Raw genomic sequence first — 16,943 nt, 5'->3', positions numbered from 1 at the left:
CAAGTTCTTCTGACCACTAAAATGTTCAGAAAGCAACTTGAGAGCTTTCAAAATTGAAAACTGGCAGCAGTGAGATTCGAACCCACGCCTAAAAAGAGACTGGAGCCTTAATCCAGCGCGTTAGACCGCTCGGCCATGCTACCATGAAAAAGTGGATAATTTGGCATCAAAATGTCCAAGAGATTTCATAAAGAACATTTCTCCTGGCAAGAAATCCTTTTCCAGAATTTGATTTAAAAAGAAGAATTGTTGCTGCATTCGAGCTGAATATTTAATGATGGCAGCAGAAGGCTGAAAATGCATTCCTCCAGTTAGAAAGGAAGCAAACGCAAGTGAGTTCAACAGTATTACCGCACTACTGCTTTTTCAGATGTTTCTAGGCTATTGAAGGCTTTGAAGTGCAAGATCGTGGAGTGCGCCTAATGTCTACTTAGCTAGCGCATCAGGGTAGCTTAATCTGTGCCATAACATCTTGGGAATATCATCAAAAGCCTTTTCTTATAGAGTTTGTTCGGTTTCAGAAAAGGCCAAAAAGTCCATTTCTGAGCATCATCAAAAGCAAGTTCTTCTGACCACTAAAATGTTCAGAAAGCAATTGAAAACTGGCAGCAGTGGGATTCGAACCCACGCCTCCAAAGAGACTGGAGCCTTAATCCAGCGCCTTAGACCGCTCGGCCATGCTACCATGAAAAACTGGATAATTTTGGATCAAAATGTCCAAGAGATTTCATAAAGAACATTTCTCCTGGCAAGAAATCCTTTTCCAGAATTTGATTTAAAAAGAAGAATTGTTGCTGCATTCGAGCTGAATATTTAATGATGGCAGCAGAAGGCTGAAAATGCATTCCTCCAGTTAGAAAGGAAGCAAACGCAAGTGAGTTCAACAGTATTACCGCACTACTGCTTTTTCAGATGTTTCTAGGCTATTGAAGGCTTTGAAGTGCAAGATCGTGGAGTGCGCCTAATGTCTACTTAGCTAGCGCATCAGGGTAGCTTAATCTGTGCCATAACATCTTGGGAATATCATCAAAAGCCTTTTCTTATAGAGTTTGTTCGGTTTCAGAAAAGGCCAAAAAGTCCATTTCTGAGCATCATCAAAAGCAAGTTCTTCTGACCACTAAAATGTTCAGAAAGCAACTTGAGAGCTTTCAAGATTGAAAACTGGCAGCAGTGTGGTTCGAACCCACGCCTCCAAAGAGACTGGAGCCTTAATCCAGCGCCTTAGACCGCTCGGCCATGCTACCATGAAAAAGTGGATAATTTTGGATCAAAATGTCCAAGAGATTTCATAAAGAACATTTCTCCTGGCAAGAAATCCTTTTCCAGAATTTGATTTAAAAAGAAGAATTGTTGCTGCATTCGAGCTGAATATTTAATGATGGCAGCAGAAGGCTGAAAATGCATTCCTCCAGTTAGAAAGGAAGCAAACGCAAGTGAGTTCAACAGTATTACCGCACTACTGCTTTTTCAGATGTTTCTAGGCTATTGAAGGCTTTGAAGTGCAAGATCGTGGAGTGCGCCTAATGTCTACTTAGCTAGCGCATCAGGGTAGCTTAATCTGTGCCATAACATCTTGGGAATATCATCAAAAGCCTTTTCTTATAGAGTTTGTTCGGTTTCAGAAAAGGCCAAAAAGTCCATTTCTGAGCATCATCAAAAGCAAGTTCTTCTGACCACTAAAATGTTCAGAAAGCAACTTGAGAGCTTTCAAAATTGAAAACTGGCAGCAGTGGGATTCGAACCCACGCCTCCAAAGAGACTGGAGCCTTAATCCAGCGCCTTAGACCGCTCGGCCATGCTACCATGAAAAACTGGATAATTTTGGATCAAAATGTCCAAGAGATTTCATAAAGAACATTTCTCCTGGCAAGAAATCCTTTTCCAGAATTTGATTTAAAAAGAAGAATTGTTGCTGCATTCGAGCTGAATATTTAATGATGGCAGCAGAAGGCTGAAAATGCATTCCTCCAGTTAGAAAGGAAGCAAACGCAAGTGAGTTCAACAGTATTACCGCACTACTGCTTTTTCAGATGTTTCTAGGCTATTGAAGGCTTTGAAGTGCAAGATCGTGGAGTGCGCCTAATGTCTACTTAGCTAGCGCATCAGGGTAGCTTAATCTGTGCCATAACATCTTGGGAATATCATCAAAAGCCTTTTCTTATAGAGTTTGTTCGGTTTCAGAAAAGGCCAAAAAGTCCATTTCTGAGCATCATCAAAAGCAAGTTCTTCTGACCACTAAAATGTTCAGAAAGCAACTTGAGAGCTTTCAAAATTGAAAACTGGCAGCAGTGGGATTCGAACCCACGCCTCCAAAGAGACTGGAGCCTTAATCCAGCGCCTTAGACCGCTCGGCCATGCTACCATGAAAAAGTGGATAATTTTGGATCAAAATGTCCAAGAGATTTCATAAAGAACATTTCTCCTGGCAAGAAATCCTTTTCCAGAATTTGATTTAAAAAGAAGAATTGTTGCTGCATTCGAGCTGAATATTTAATGATGGCAGCAGAAGGCTGAAAATGCATTCCTCCAGTTAGAAAGGAAGCAAACGCACGTGAGTTCAACAGTATTACCGCACTACTGCTTTTACAGATGTTTCTAGGCTATTGAAGGCTTTGAAGTGCAAGATCGTGGAGTGCGCCTAATGTCTACTTAGCTAGCGCATCAGGGTAGCTTAATCTGTGCCATAACATCTTGGGAATATCATCAAAAGCCTTTTCTTATAGAGTTTGTCCGGTTTCAGAAAAGGCCAAAAAGTCCATTTCTGAGCATCATCAAAAGCAAGTTCTTCTGACCACTAAAATGTTCAGAAAGCAACTTGAGAGCTTTCAAAATTGAAAACTGGCAGCAGTGTGGTTCGAACCCACGCCTCCAAAGAGACTGGAGCCTTAATCCAGCGCCTTAGACCGCTCGGCCATGCTACCATGAAAAAGTGGATAATTTGGGATCAAAATGTCCAAGAGATTTCATAAAGAACATTTCTCCTGGCAAGAAATCCTTTTCCAGAATTTGATTTAAAAAGAAGAATTGTTGCTGCATTCGAGCTGAATATTTAATGATGGCAGCAGAAGGCTGAAAATGCATTCCTCCAGTTAGAAAGGAAGCAAACGCAAGTGAGTTCAACAGTATTACCGCACTACTGCTTTTTCAGATGTTTCTAGGCTATTGAAGGCTTTGAAGTGCAAGATCGTGGAGTGCGCCTAATGTCTACTTAGCTAGCGCATCAGGGTAGCTTAATCTGTGCCATAACATCTTGGGAATATCATCAAAAGCCTTTTCTTATACAGTTTGTTCGGTTTCAGAAAAGGCCAAAAAGTCCATTTCTGAGCATCATCAAAAGCAAGTTCTTCTGACCACTAAAATGTTCAGAAAGCAACTTGAGAGCTTTCAAAATTGAAAACTGGCAGCAGTGGGATTCGAACCCACGCCTCCAAAGAGACTGGAGCCTTAATCCAGCGCCTTAGACCGCTCGGCCATGCTACCATGAAAAAGTGGATAATTTTGGATCAAAATGTCCAAGAGATTTCATAAAGAACATTTCTCCTGGCAAGAAATCCTTTTCCAGAATTTGATTTAAAAAGAAGAATTGTTGCTGCATTCGAGCTGAATATTTAATGATGGCAGCAGAAGGCTGAAAATGCATTCCTCCAGTTAGAAAGGAAGCAAACGCAAGTGAGTTCAACAGTATTACCGCACTACTGCTTTTTCAGATGTTTCTAGGCTATTGAAGGCTTTGAAGTGCAAGATCGTGGAGTGCACCTAATGTCTACTTAGCTAGCGCATCAGGGTAGCTTAATCTGTGCCATAACATCTTGGGAATATCATCAAAAGCCTTTTCTTATAGAGTTTGTTCGGTTTCAGAAAAGGCCAAAAAGTCCATTTCTGAGCATCATCAAAAGCAAGTTCTTCTGACCACTAAAATGCTCAGAAAGCAACTTGAGAGCTTTCAAAATTGAAAACTGGCAGCAGTAGGATTCGAACCCACGCCTCCAAAGAGACTGGAGCCTTAATCCAGCGCCTTAGACCGCTCGGCCATGCTACCATGAAAAAGTGGATAATTTGGGATCAAAATGTCCAAGAGATTTCATAAAGAACATTTCTCTTGGCAAGAAATCCTTTTCCAGAATTTGATTTAAAAAGAAGAATTGTTGCTGCATTCGAGCTGAATATTTAATGATGGCAGCAGAAGGCTGAAAATGCATTCCTCCAGTTAGAAAGGAAGCAAACGCACGTGAGTTCAACAGTATTACCGCACTACTGCTTTTTCAGATGTTTCTAGGCTATTGAAGGCTTTGAAGTGCAAGATCGTGGAGTGCGCCTAATGTCTACTTAGCTAGCGCATCAGGGTAGCTTAATCTGTGCCATAACATCTTGGGAATATAATCAAAAGCCTTTTCTTATAGAGTTTGTTCGGTTTCAGAAAAGGCCAAAAAGTCCATTTCTGAGCATCATCAAAAGCAAGTTCTTCTGACCACTAAAATGTTCAGAAAGCAACTTGAGAGCTTTCAAAATTGAAAACTGGCAGCAGTGTGGTTCGAACCCACGCCTCCAAAGAGACTGGAGCCTTAATCCAGCGCCTTAGACCGCTCGGCCATGCTACCATGAAAAAGTGGATAATTTGGGATCAAAATGTCCAAGAGATTTCATAAAGAACATTTCTCCTGGCAAGAAATCCTTTTCCAGAATTTGATTTAAAAAGAAGAATTGTTGCTGCATTCGAGCTGAATATTTAATGATGGCAGCAGAAGGCTGAAAATGCATTCCTCCAGTTAGAAAGGAAGCAAACGCAAGTGAGTTCAACAGTATTACCGCACTACTGCTTTTTCAGATGTTTCTAGGCTATTGAAGGCTTTGAAGTGCAAGATCGTGGAGTGCGCCTAATGTCTACTTAGCTAGCGCATCAGGGTAGCTTAATCTGTGCCATAACATCTTGGGAATATCATCAAAAGCCTTTTCTTATAGAGTTTGTTCGGTTTCAGAAAAGGCCAAAAAGTCCATTTCTGAGCATCATCAAAAGCAAGTTCTTCTGACCACTAAAATGTTCAGAAAGCAACTTGAGAGCTTTCAAAATTGAAAACTAGCAGCAGTGGGATTCGAACCCACGCCTCCAAAGAGACTGGAGCCTTAATCCAGCGCCTTAGACCGCTCGGCCATGCTACCATGAAAAAGTGGATAATTTTGGATCAAAATGTCCAAGAGATTTCATAAAGAACATTTCTCCTGGCAAGAAATCCTTTTCCAGAATTTGATTTAAAAAGAAGAATTGTTGCTGCATTCGAGCTGAATATTTAATGATGGTAGCAGAAGGCTGAAAATGCATTCCTCCAGTTAGAAAGGAAGCAAACGCAAGTGAGTTCAACAGTATTACCGCACTACTGCTTTTTCAGATGTTTCTAGGCTATTGAAGGCTTTGAAGTGCAAGATCGTGGAGTGCGCCTAATGTCTACTTAGCTAGCGCATCGGGGTAGCTTAATCTGTGCCATAACATCTTGGGAATATCATCAAAAGCCTTTTCTTATACAGTTTGTTCGGTTTCAGAAAAGGCCAAAAAGTCCATTTCTGAGCATCATCAAAAGCAAGTTCTTCTGACCACTAAAATGTTCAGAAAGCAACTTGAGAGCTTTCAAAATTGAAAACTGGCAGCAGTGGGATTCGAACCCACGCCTCCAAAGAGACTGGAGCCTTAATCCAGCGCCTTAGACCGCTCGGCCATGCTACCATGAAAAACTGGATAATTTTGGATCAAAATGTCCAAGAGATTTCATAAAGAACATTTCTCCTGGCAAGAAATCCTTTTCCAGAATTTGATTTAAAAAGAAGAATTGTTGCTGCATTCGAGCTGAATATTTAATGATGGTAGCAGAAGGCTGAAAATGCATTCCTCCAGTTAGAAAGGAAGCAAACGCACGTGAGTTCAACAGTATTACCGCACTACTGCTTTTTCAGATGTTTCTAGGCTATTGAAGGCTTTGAAGTGCAAGATCGTGGAGTGCGCCTAATGTCTACTTAGCTAGCGCATCGGGGTAGCTTAATCTGTGCCATAACATCTTGGGAATATAATCAAAAGCCTTTTCTTATAGAGTTTGTTCGGTTTCAGAAAAGGCCAAAAAGTCCATTTCTGAGCATCATCAAAAGCAAGTTCTTCTGACCACTAAAATGTTCAGAAAGCAACTTGAGAGCTTTCAAAATTGAAAACTGGCAGCAGTGTGGTTCGAACCCACGCCTCCAAAGAGACTGGAGCCTTAATCCAGCGCCTTAGACCGCTCGGCCATGCTACCATGAAAAAGTGGATAATTTGGGATCAAAATGTCCAAGAGATTTCATAAAGAACATTTCTCCTGGCAAGAAATCCTTTTCCAGAATTTGATTTAAAAAGAAGAATTGTTGCTGCATTCGAGCTGAATATTTAATGATGGCAGCAGAAGGCTGAAAATGCATTCCTCCAGTTAGAAAGGAAGCAAACGCAAGTGAGTTCAACAGTATTACCGCACTACTGCTTTTTCAGATGTTTCTAGGCTATTGAAGGCTTTGAAGTGCAAGATCGTGGAGTGCGCCTAATGTCTACTTAGCTAGCGCATCAGGGTAGCTTAATCTGTGCCATAACATCTTGGGAATATCATCAAAAGCCTTTTCTTATAGAGTTTGTTCGGTTTCAGAAAAGGCCAAAAAGTCCATTTCTGAGCATCATCAAAAGCAAGTTCTTCTGACCACTAAAATGTTCAGAAAGCAACTTGAGAGCTTTCAAAATTGAAAACTAGCAGCAGTGGGATTCGAACCCACGCCTCCAAAGAGACTGGAGCCTTAATCCAGCGCCTTAGACCGCTCGGCCATGCTACCATGAAAAAGTGGATAATTTTGGATCAAAATGTCCAAGAGATTTCATAAAGAACATTTCTCCTGGCAAGAAATCCTTTTCCAGAATTTGATTTAAAAAGAAGAATTGTTGCTGCATTCGAGCTGAATATTTAATGATGGTAGCAGAAGGCTGAAAATGCATTCCTCCAGTTAGAAAGGAAGCAAACGCAAGTGAGTTCAACAGTATTACCGCACTACTGCTTTTTCAGATGTTTCTAGGCTATTGAAGGCTTTGAAGTGCAAGATCGTGGAGTGCGCCTAATGTCTACTTAGCTAGCGCATCGGGGTAGCTTAATCTGTGCCATAACATCTTGGGAATATCATCAAAAGCCTTTTCTTATAGAGTTTGTTCGGTTTCAGAAAAGGCCAAAAAGTCCATTTCTGAGCATCATCAAAAGCAAGTTCTTCTGACCACTAAAATGTTCAGAAAGCAACTTGAGAGCTTTCAAAATTGAAAACTGGCAGCAGTGGGATTCGAACCCACGCCTCCAAAGAGACTGGAGCCTTAATCCAGCGCCTTAGACCGCTCGGCCATGCTACCATGAAAAACTGGATAATTTTGGATCAAAATGTCCAAGAGATTTCATAAAGAACATTTCTCCTGGCAAGAAATCCTTTTCCAGAATTTGATTTAAAAAGAAGAATTGTTGCTGCATTCGAGCTGAATATTTAATGATGGCAGCAGAAGGCTGAAAATGCATTCCTCCAGTTAGAAAGGAAGCAAACGCAAGTGAGTTCAACAGTATTACCGCACTACTGCTTTTTCAGATGTTTCTAGGCTATTGAAGGCTTTGAAGTGCAAGATCGTGGAGTGCGCCTAATGTCTACTTAGCTAGCGCATCGGGGTAGCTTAATCTGTGCCATAACATCTTGGAAATATCATCAAAAGCCTTTTCTTATAGAGTTTGTTCGGTTTCAGAAAAGGCCAAAAAGTCCATTTCTGAGCATCCTCAAAAGCAAGTTCTTCTGACCACTAAAATGTTCAGAAAGCAACTTGAGAGCTTTCAAAGTTGAAAACTGGCAGCAGTGGGATTCGAACCCACGCCTCCAAAGAGACTGGAGCCTAAATCCAGCACCTTAGACCGCTCGGCCATGCTACCATGAAAAAGTGGATAATTTTGGATCAAAATGTCCAAGAGATTTCATAAAGAACATTTCTCCTGGCAAGAAATCCTTTTCCAGAATTTGATTTAAAAAGAAGAATTGTTGCTGCATTCGAGCTGAATATTTAATGATGGCAGCAGAAGGCTGAAAATGCATTCCTCCAGTTAGAAAGGAAGCAAACGCAAGTGAGTTCAACAGTATTACCGCACTACTGCTTTTTCAGATGTTTCTAGGCTATTGAAGGCTTTGAAGTGCAAGATCGTGGAGTGCGCCTAATGTCTACTTAGCTAGCGCATCAGGGTAGCTTAATCTGTGCCATAACATCTTGGGAATATCATCAAAAGCCTTTTCTTATAGAGTTTGTTCGGTTTCAGAAAAGGCCAAAAAGTCCATTTCTGAGCATCATCAAAAGCAAGTTCTTCTGACCACTAAAATGCTCAGAAAGCAACTTGAGAGCTTTCAAAATTGAAAACTGGCAGCAGTGGGATTCGAACCCACGCCTCCAAAGAGACTGGAGCCTTAATCCAGCGCCTTAGACCGCTCGGCCATGCTACCATGAAAAAGTGGATAATTTGGGATCAAAATGTCCAAGAGATTTCATAAAGAACATTTCTCTTGGCAAGAAATCCTTTTCCAGAATTTGATTTAAAAAGAAGAATTGTTGCTGCATTCGAGCTGAATATTTAATGATGGCAGCAGAAGGCTGAAAATGCATTCCTCCAGTTAGAAAGGAAGCAAACGCACGTGAGTTCAACAGTATTACCGCACTACTGCTTTTTCAGATGTTTCTAGGCTATTGAAGGCTTTGAAGTGCAAGATCGTGGAGTGCGCCTAATGTCTACTTAGCTAGCGCATCAGGGTAGCTTAATCTGTGCCATAACATCTTGGGAATATCATCAAAAGCCTTTTCTTATAGAGTTTGTTCGGTTTCAGAAAAGGCCAAAAAGTCCATTTCTGAGCATCATCAAAAGCAAGTTCTTCTGACCACTAAAATGTTCAGAAAGCAACTTGAGAGCTTTCAAAATTGAAAACTGGCAGCAGTGTGGTTCGAACCCACGCCTCCAAAGAGACTGGAGCCTTAATCCAGCGCCTTAGACCGCTCGGCCATGCTACCATGAAAAAGTGGATAATTTGGGATCAAAATGTCCAAGAGATTTCATAAAGAACATTTCTCCTGGCAAGAAATCCTTTTCCAGAATTTGATTTAAAAAGAAGAATTGTTGCTGCATTCGAGCTGAATATTTAATGATGGTAGCAGAAGGCTGAAAATGCATTCCTCCAGTTAGAAAGGAAGCAAACGCAAGTGAGTTCAACAGTATTACCGCACTACTGCTTTTTCAGATGTTTCTAGGCTATTGAAGGCTTTGAAGTGCAAGATCGTGGAGTGCGCCTAATGTCTACTTAGCTAGCGCATCGGGGTAGCTTAATCTGTGCCATAACATCTTGGGAATATCATCAAAAGCCTTTTCTTATAGAGTTTGTTCGGTTTCAGAAAAGGCCAAAAAGTCCATTTCTGAGCATCATCAAAAGCAAGTTCTTCTGACCACTAAAATGTTCAGAAAGCAACTTGAGAGCTTTCAAAATTGAAAACTGGCAGCAGTGCGATTCGAACCAACGCCTCCAAAGAGACTGGAGCCTTAATCCAGCGCCTTAGACCGCTCGGCCATGCTACCATGAAAAACTGGATAATTTTGGATCAAAATGTCCAAGAGATTTCATAAAGAACATTTCTCCTGGCAAGAAATCCTTTTCCAGAATTTGATTTAAAAAGAAGAATTGTTGCTGCATTCGAGCTGAATATTTAATGATGGCAGCAGAAGGCTGAAAATGCATTCCTCCAGTTAGAAAGGAAGCAAACGCAAGTGAGTTCAACAGTATTACCGCACTACTGCTTTTTCAGATGTTTCTAGGCTATTGAAGGCTTTGAAGTGCAAGATCGTGGAGTGCGCCTAATGTCTACTTAGCTAGCGCATCGGGGTAGCTTAATCTGTGCCATAACATCTTGGAAATATCATCAAAAGCCTTTTCTTATAGAGTTTGTTCGGTTTCAGAAAAGGCCAAAAAGTCCATTTCTGAGCATCCTCAAAAGCAAGTTCTTCTGACCACTAAAATGTTCAGAAAGCAACTTGAGAGCTTTCAAAGTTGAAAACTGGCAGCAGTGGGATTCGAACCCACGCCTCCAAAGAGACTGGAGCCTAAATCCAGCACCTTAGACCGCTCGGCCATGCTACCATGAAAAAGTGGATAATTTTGGATCAAAATGTCCAAGAGATTTCATAAAGAACATTTCTCCTGGCAAGAAATCCTTTTCCAGAATTTGATTTAAAAAGAAGAATTGTTGCTGCATTCGAGCTGAATATTTAATGATGGCAGCAGAAGGCTGAAAATGCATTCCTCCAGTTAGAAAGGAAGCAAACGCAAGTGAGTTCAACAGTATTACCGCACTACTGCTTTTTCAGATGTTTCTAGGCTATTGAAGGCTTTGAAGTGCAAGATCGTGGAGTGCGCCTAATGTCTACTTAGCTAGCGCATCAGGGTAGCTTAATCTGTGCCATAACATCTTGGGAATATCATCAAAAGCCTTTTCTTATAGAGTTTGTTCGGTTTCAGAAAAGGCCAAAAAGTCCATTTCTGAGCATCATCAAAAGCAAGTTCTTCTGACCACTAAAATGTTCAGAAAGCAACTTGAGAGCTTTCAAAATTGAAAACTGGCAGCAGTGGGATTCGAACCCACGCCTCCAAAGAGACTGGAGCCTTAATCCAGCGCCTTAGACCGCTCGGCCATGCTACCATGAAAAAGTGGATAATTTTGGATCAAAATGTCCAAGAGATTTCATAAAGAACATTTCTCCTGGCAAGAAATCCTTTTCCAGAATTTGATTTAAAAAGAAGAATTGTTGCTGCATTCGAGCTGAATATTTAATGATGGCAGCAGAAGGCTGAAAATGCATTCCTCCAGTTAGAAAGGAAGCAAACGCAAGTGAGTTCAACAGTATTACCGCACTACTGCTTTTTCAGATGTTTCTAGGCTATTGAAGGCTTTGAAGTGCAAGATCGTGGAGTGCGCCTAATGTCTACTTAGCTAGCGCATCAGGGTAGCTTAATCTGTGCCATAACATCTTGGGAATATCATCAAAAGCCTTTTCTTATAGAGTTTGTTCGGTTTCAGAAAAGGCCAAAAAGTCCATTTCTGAGCATCATCAAAAGCAAGTTCTTCTGACCACTAAAATGTTCAGAAAGCAACTTGAGAGCTTTCAAAATTGAAAACAGGCAGCAGTGAGATTCGAACCCACGCCTCCAAAGAGACTGGAGCCTTAATCCAGCGCGTTAGACCGCTCGGCCATGCTACCATGAAAAAGTGGATAATTTGGCATCAAAATGTCCAAGAGATTTCATAAAGAACATTTCTCCTGGCAAGAAATCCTTTTCCAGAATTTGATTTAAAAAGAAGAATTGTTGCTGCATTCGAGCTGAATATTTAATGATGGCAGCAGAAGGCTGAAAATGCATTCCTCCAGTTAGAAAGGAAGCAAACGCAAGTGAGTTCAACAGTATTACCGCACTACTGCTTTTTCAGATGTTTCTAGGCTATTGAAGGCTTTGAAGTGCAAGATCGTGGAGTGCGCCTAATGTCTACTTAGCTAGCGCATCAGGGTAGCTTAATCTGTGCCATAACATCTTGGGAATATCATCAAAAGCCTTTTCTTATAGAGTTTGTTCGGTTTCAGAAAAGGCCAAAAAGTCCATTTCTGAGCATCATCAAAAGCAAGTTCTTCTGACCACTAAAATGTTCAGAAAGCAATTGAAAACTGGCAGCAGTGGGATTCGAACCCACGCCTCCAAAGAGACTGGAGCCTTAATCCAGCGCCTTAGACCGCTCTGCCATGCTACCATGAAAAACTGGATAATTTTGGATCAAAATGTCCAAGAGATTTCATAAAGAACATTTCTCCTGGCAAGAAATCCTTTTCCAGAATTTGATTTAAAAAGAAGAATTGTTGCTGCATTCGAGCTGAATATTTAATGATGGCAGCAGAAGGCTGAAAATGCATTCCTCCAGTTAGAAAGGAAGCAAACGCAAGTGAGTTCAACAGTATTACCGCACTACTGCTTTTTCAGATGTTTCTAGGCTATTGAAGGCTTTGAAGTGCAAGATCGTGGAGTGCGCCTAATGTCTACTTAGCTAGCGCATCGGGGTAGTTTAATCTGTGCCATAACATCTTGGGAATATCATCAAAAGCCTTTTCTTATAGAGTTTGTTCGGTTTCAGAAAAGGCCAAAAAGTCCATTTCTGAGCATCATCAAAAGCAAGTTCTTCTGACCACTAAAATGTTCAGAAAGCAACTTGAGAGCTTTCAAGATTGAAAACTGGCAGCAGTGTGGTTCGAACCCACGCCTCCAAAGAGACTGGAGCCTTAATCCAGCGCGTTAGACCGCTCGGCCATGCTACCATGAAAAAGTGGATAATTTGGCATCAAAATGTCCAAGAGATTTCATAAAGAACATTTCTCCTGGCAAGAAATCCTTTTCCAGAATTTGATTTAAAAAGAAGAATTGTTGCTGCATTCGAGCTGAATATTTAATGATGGCAGCAGAAGGCTGAAAATGCATTCCTCCAGTTAGAAAGGAAGCAAACGCAAGTGAGTTCAACAGTATTACCGCACTACTGCTTTTTCAGATGTTTCTAGGCTATTGAAGGCTTTGAAGTGCAAGATCGTGGAGTGCGCCTAATGTCTACTTAGCTAGCGCATCAGGGTAGCTTAATCTGTGCCATAACATCTTGGGAATATCATCAAAAGCCTTTTCTTATAGAGTTTGTTCGGTTTCAGAGAAGGCCAAAAAGTCCATTTCTGAGCATCATCAAAAGCAAGTTCTTCTGACCACTAAAATGTTCAGAAAGCAACTTGAGAGCTTTCAAAATTGAAAACTGGCAGCAGTGTGGTTCGAACCCACGCCTCCAAAGAGACTGGAGCCTAAATCCAGCGCGTTAGACCGCTCGGCCATGCTACCATGAAAAACTGGATAATTTTGGATCAAAATGTCCAAGAGATTTCATAAAGAACATTTCTCCTGGCAAGAAATCCTTTTCCAGAATTTGATTTAAAAAGAAGAATTGTTGCTGCATTCGAGCTGAATATTTAATGATGGCAGCAGAAGGCTGAAAATGCATTCCTCCAGTTAGAAAGGAAGCAAACGCAAGTGAGTTCAACAGTATTACCGCACTACTGCTTTTTCAGATGTTTCTAGGCTATTGAAGGCTTTGAAGTGCAAGATCGTGGAGTGCGCCTAATGTCTACTTAGCTAGCGCATCAGGGTAGCTTAATCTGTGCCATAACATCTTGGGAATATCATCAAAAGCCTTTTCTTATAGAGTTTGTTCGGTTTCAGAAAAGGCCAAAAAGTCCATTTCTGAGCATCATCAAAAGCAAGTTCTTCTGACCACTAAAATGTTCAGAAAGCAACTTGAGAGCTTTCAAAATTGAAAACTGGCAGCAGTGGGATTCGAACCCACGCCTCCAAAGAGACTGGAGCCTTAATCCAGCGCCTTAGACCGCTCGGCCATGCTACCATGAAAAACTGGATAATTTTGGATCAAAATGTCCAAGAGATTTCATAAAGAACATTTCTCCTGGCAAGAAATCCTTTTCCAGAATTTGATTTAAAAAGAAGAATTGTTGCTGCATTCGAGCTGAATATTTAATGATGGCAGCAGAAGGCTGAAAATGCATTCCTCCAGTTAGAAAGGAAGCAAACGCAAGTGAGTTCAACAGTATTACCGCACTACTGCTTTTTCAGATGTTTCTAGGCTATTGAAGGCTTTGAAGTGCAAGATCGTGGAGTGCGCCTAATGTCTACTTAGCTAGCGCATCAGGGTAGCTTAATCTGTGCCATAACATCTTGGGAATATCATCAAAAGCCTTTTCTTATAGAGTTTGTTCGGTTTCAGAAAAGGCCAAAAAGTCCATTTCTGAGCATCATCAAAAGCAAGTTCTTCTGACCACTAAAATGTTCAGAAAGCAACTTGAGAGCTTTCAAGATTGAAAACTGGCAGCAGTGTGGTTCGAACCCACGCCTCCAAAGAGACTGGAGCCTTAATCCAGCGCGTTAGACCGCTCGGCCATGCTACCATGAAAAAGTGGATAATTTGGCATCAAAATGTCCAAGAGATTTCATAAAGAACATTTCTCCTGGCAAGAAATCCTTTTCCAGAATTTGATTTAAAAAGAAGAATTGTTGCTGCATTCGAGCTGAATATTTAATGATGGCAGCAGAAGGCTGAAAATGCATTCCTCCAGTTAGAAAGGAAGCAAACGCAAGTGAGTTCAACAGTATTACCGCACTACTGCTTTTTCAGATGTTTCTAGGCTATTGAAGGCTTTGAAGTGCAAGATCGTGGAGTGCGCCTAATGTCTACTTAGCTAGCGCATCAGGGTAGCTTAATCTGTGCCATAACATCTTGGGAATATCATCAAAAGCCTTTTCTTATAGAGTTTGTTCGGTTTCAGAGAAGGCCAAAAAGTCCATTTCTGAGCATCATCAAAAGCAAGTTCTTCTGACCACTAAAATGTTCAGAAAGCAACTTGAGAGCTTTCAAAATTGAAAACTGGCAGCAGTGGGATTCGAACCCACGCCTCCAAAGAGACTGGAGCCTTAATCCAGCGCCTTAGACCGCTCGGCCATGCTACCATGAAAAACTGGATAATTTTGGATCAAAATGTCCAAGAGATTTCATAAAGAACATTTCTCCTGGCAAGAAATCCTTTTCCAGAATTTGATTTAAAAAGAAGAATTGTTGCTGCATTCGAGCTGAATATTTAATGATGGCAGCAGAAGGCTGAAAATGCATTCCTCCAGTTAGAAAGGAAGCAAACGCAAGTGAGTTCAACAGTATTACCGCACTACTGCTTTTTCAGATGTTTCTAGGCTATTGAAGGCTTTGAAGTGCAAGATCGTGGAGTGCGCCTAATGTCTACTTAGCTAGCGCATCAGGGTAGCTTAATCTGTGCCATAACATCTTGGGAATATCATCAAAAGCCTTTTCTTATAGAGTTTGTTCGGTTTCAGAAAAGGCCAAAAAGTCAATTTCTGAGCATCATCAAAAGCAAGTTCTTCTGACCACTAAAATGTTCAGAAAGCAACTTGAGAGCTTTCAAAATTGAAAACTGGCAGCAGTGGGATTCGAACCCACGCCTCCAAAGAGACTGGAGCCTTAATCCAGCGCCTTAGACCGCTCGGCCATGCTACCATGAAAAAGTGGATAATTTGGCATCAAAATGTCCAAGAGATTTCATAAAGAACATTTCTCCTGGCAAGAAATCCTTTTCCAGAATTTGATTTAAAAAGAAGAATTGTTGCTGCATTCGAGCTGAATATTTAATGATGGCAGCAGAAGGCTGAAAATGCATTCCTCCAGTTAGAAAGGAAGCAAACGCAAGTGAGTTCAACAGTATTACCGCACTACTGCTTTTTCAGATGTTTCTAGGCTATTGAAGGCTTTGAAGTGCAAGATCGTGGAGTGCGCCTAATGTCTACTTAGCTAGCGCATCAGGGTAGCTTAATCTGTGCCATAACATCTTGGGAATATCATCAAAAGCCTTTTCTTATAGAGTTTGTTCGGTTTCAGAAAAGGCCAAAAAGTCCATTTCTGAGCATCATCAAAAGCAAGTTCTTCTGACCACTAAAATGTTCAGAAAGCAACTTGAGAGCTTTCAAAATTGAAAACTGGCAGCAGTGAGATTCGAACCCACGCCTCCAAAGAGACTGGAGCCTTAATCCAACGCGTTAGACCGCTCGGCCATGCTACCATGAATAAGTGGATAATTTGGGATCAAAATGTCCAAGAGATTTCATAAAGAACATTTCTCCTGGCAAGAAATCCTTTTCCAGAATTTGATTTAAAAAGAAGAATTGTTGCTGCATTCGAGCTGAATATTTAATGATGGCAGCAGAAGGCTGAAAATGCATTCCTCCAGTTAGAAAGGAAGCAAACGCACATGAGTTCAACAGTATTACCGCACTACTGCTTTTTCAGATGTTTCTAGGCTATTGAAGGCTTTGAAGTGCAAGATCGTGGAGTGCGCCTAATGTCTACTTAGCTAGCGCATCAGGGTAGCTTAATCTGTGCCATAACATCTTGGGAATATCATCAAAAGCCTTTTCTTATAGAGTTTGTCCGGTTTCAGAAAAGGCCAAAAAGTCCATTTCTGAGCATCATCAAAAGCAAGTTCTTCTGACCACTAAAATGTTCAGAAAGCAACTTGAGAGCTTTCAAGATTGAAAACTGACAGCAGTGGGATTCGAACCCACGCCTCCAAAGAGACTGGAGCCTTAATCCAGCGCCTTAGACCGCTCGGCCATGCTACCACGAAAAAGTGGATAATTTGGGATCAAAATGTCCAAGAGATTTCATAACGAACATTTCTCTTGGCAAGAAATCCTTTTCCAGAATTTGATTTAAAAAGAAGAATTGTTGCTGCATTCGAGCTGAATATTTAATGATGGCAGCAGAAGGCTGAAAATGCATTCCTCCAGTTAGAAAGGAAGCAAACGCACATGAGTTCAACAGTATTACCGCACTACTGCTTTTTCAGATGTTTCTAGGCTATTGAAGGCTTTGAAGTGCAAGATCGTGGAGTGCGCCTAATGTCTACTTAGCTAGCGCATCAGGGTAGCTTAATCTGTGCCATAACATCTTGGGAATATCATCAAAAGCCTTTTCTTATAGAGTTTGTCCGGTTTCAGAAAAGGCCAAAAAGTCCATTTCTGAGCATCATCAAAAGCAAGTTCTTCTGACCACTAAAATGTTCAGAAAGCAACTTGAGAGCTTTCAAAATTGAAAACTGGCAGCAGTGGGATTCGAACCCACGCCTCCAAAGAGACTGGAGCCTTAATCCAGCGCCTTAGACCGCTCGGCCATGCTACCATGAAAAACTGGATAATTTTGGATCAAAATGTCCAAGAGATTTCATAAAAAACATTTCTCCTGG

At 41.1% G+C, this 16,943-nt stretch overlaps 14 non-coding genes across 14 annotated transcripts; all 14 read right to left on the bottom strand.

Annotated features, from left to right (window-relative positions):
- Nucleotides 1-603: 603 nt before the first annotated feature.
- TRNAL-AAG (transfer RNA leucine (anticodon AAG)) lies at nucleotides 604-685 on the bottom strand. Its single transcript has one exon. It is a non-coding gene; the product is annotated as a tRNA-Leu (tRNA).
- A 1,036-nt stretch (nucleotides 686-1,721) lies between these two features.
- TRNAL-AAG (transfer RNA leucine (anticodon AAG)) lies at nucleotides 1,722-1,803 on the bottom strand. Its single transcript has one exon. It is a non-coding gene; the product is annotated as a tRNA-Leu (tRNA).
- A 477-nt stretch (nucleotides 1,804-2,280) lies between these two features.
- TRNAL-AAG (transfer RNA leucine (anticodon AAG)) lies at nucleotides 2,281-2,362 on the bottom strand. Its single transcript has one exon. It is a non-coding gene; the product is annotated as a tRNA-Leu (tRNA).
- Nucleotides 2,363-3,398: 1,036 nt separating this feature from the next.
- TRNAL-AAG (transfer RNA leucine (anticodon AAG)) lies at nucleotides 3,399-3,480 on the bottom strand. Its single transcript has one exon. It is a non-coding gene; the product is annotated as a tRNA-Leu (tRNA).
- Nucleotides 3,481-5,634: 2,154 nt separating this feature from the next.
- TRNAL-AAG (transfer RNA leucine (anticodon AAG)) lies at nucleotides 5,635-5,716 on the bottom strand. The gene has a single exon. It is a non-coding gene; the product is annotated as a tRNA-Leu (tRNA).
- Nucleotides 5,717-7,311: 1,595 nt separating this feature from the next.
- TRNAL-AAG (transfer RNA leucine (anticodon AAG)) lies at nucleotides 7,312-7,393 on the bottom strand. Its single transcript has one exon. It is a non-coding gene; the product is annotated as a tRNA-Leu (tRNA).
- A 477-nt stretch (nucleotides 7,394-7,870) lies between these two features.
- TRNAL-UAG (transfer RNA leucine (anticodon UAG)) lies at nucleotides 7,871-7,952 on the bottom strand. Its single transcript has one exon. It is a non-coding gene; the product is annotated as a tRNA-Leu (tRNA).
- A 477-nt stretch (nucleotides 7,953-8,429) lies between these two features.
- TRNAL-AAG (transfer RNA leucine (anticodon AAG)) lies at nucleotides 8,430-8,511 on the bottom strand. The gene has a single exon. It is a non-coding gene; the product is annotated as a tRNA-Leu (tRNA).
- Nucleotides 8,512-10,106: 1,595 nt separating this feature from the next.
- Nucleotides 10,107-10,188, bottom strand: TRNAL-UAG (transfer RNA leucine (anticodon UAG)). Its single transcript has one exon. It is a non-coding gene; the product is annotated as a tRNA-Leu (tRNA).
- Nucleotides 10,189-10,665: 477 nt separating this feature from the next.
- Nucleotides 10,666-10,747, bottom strand: TRNAL-AAG (transfer RNA leucine (anticodon AAG)). Its single transcript has one exon. It is a non-coding gene; the product is annotated as a tRNA-Leu (tRNA).
- Nucleotides 10,748-13,443: 2,696 nt separating this feature from the next.
- TRNAL-AAG (transfer RNA leucine (anticodon AAG)) lies at nucleotides 13,444-13,525 on the bottom strand. The gene has a single exon. It is a non-coding gene; the product is annotated as a tRNA-Leu (tRNA).
- Nucleotides 13,526-14,561: 1,036 nt separating this feature from the next.
- TRNAL-AAG (transfer RNA leucine (anticodon AAG)) lies at nucleotides 14,562-14,643 on the bottom strand. The gene has a single exon. It is a non-coding gene; the product is annotated as a tRNA-Leu (tRNA).
- A 477-nt stretch (nucleotides 14,644-15,120) lies between these two features.
- On the bottom strand, nucleotides 15,121-15,202 carry TRNAL-AAG (transfer RNA leucine (anticodon AAG)). Its single transcript has one exon. It is a non-coding gene; the product is annotated as a tRNA-Leu (tRNA).
- Nucleotides 15,203-16,797: 1,595 nt separating this feature from the next.
- TRNAL-AAG (transfer RNA leucine (anticodon AAG)) lies at nucleotides 16,798-16,879 on the bottom strand. Its single transcript has one exon. It is a non-coding gene; the product is annotated as a tRNA-Leu (tRNA).
- Between the last annotated feature and the right edge of the window lie 64 nt (nucleotides 16,880-16,943).

This window comes from Eleutherodactylus coqui, chromosome 13 (genome assembly GCF_035609145.1).
Source record: "Eleutherodactylus coqui strain aEleCoq1 chromosome 13, aEleCoq1.hap1, whole genome shotgun sequence".
NCBI classification, from domain to species: Eukaryota; Metazoa; Chordata; class Amphibia; order Anura; family Eleutherodactylidae; genus Eleutherodactylus; species Eleutherodactylus coqui.
The sequence above is the reverse complement of the archived record's forward strand: the minus strand, read 5'-3'. Positions and strand labels throughout refer to the sequence as shown.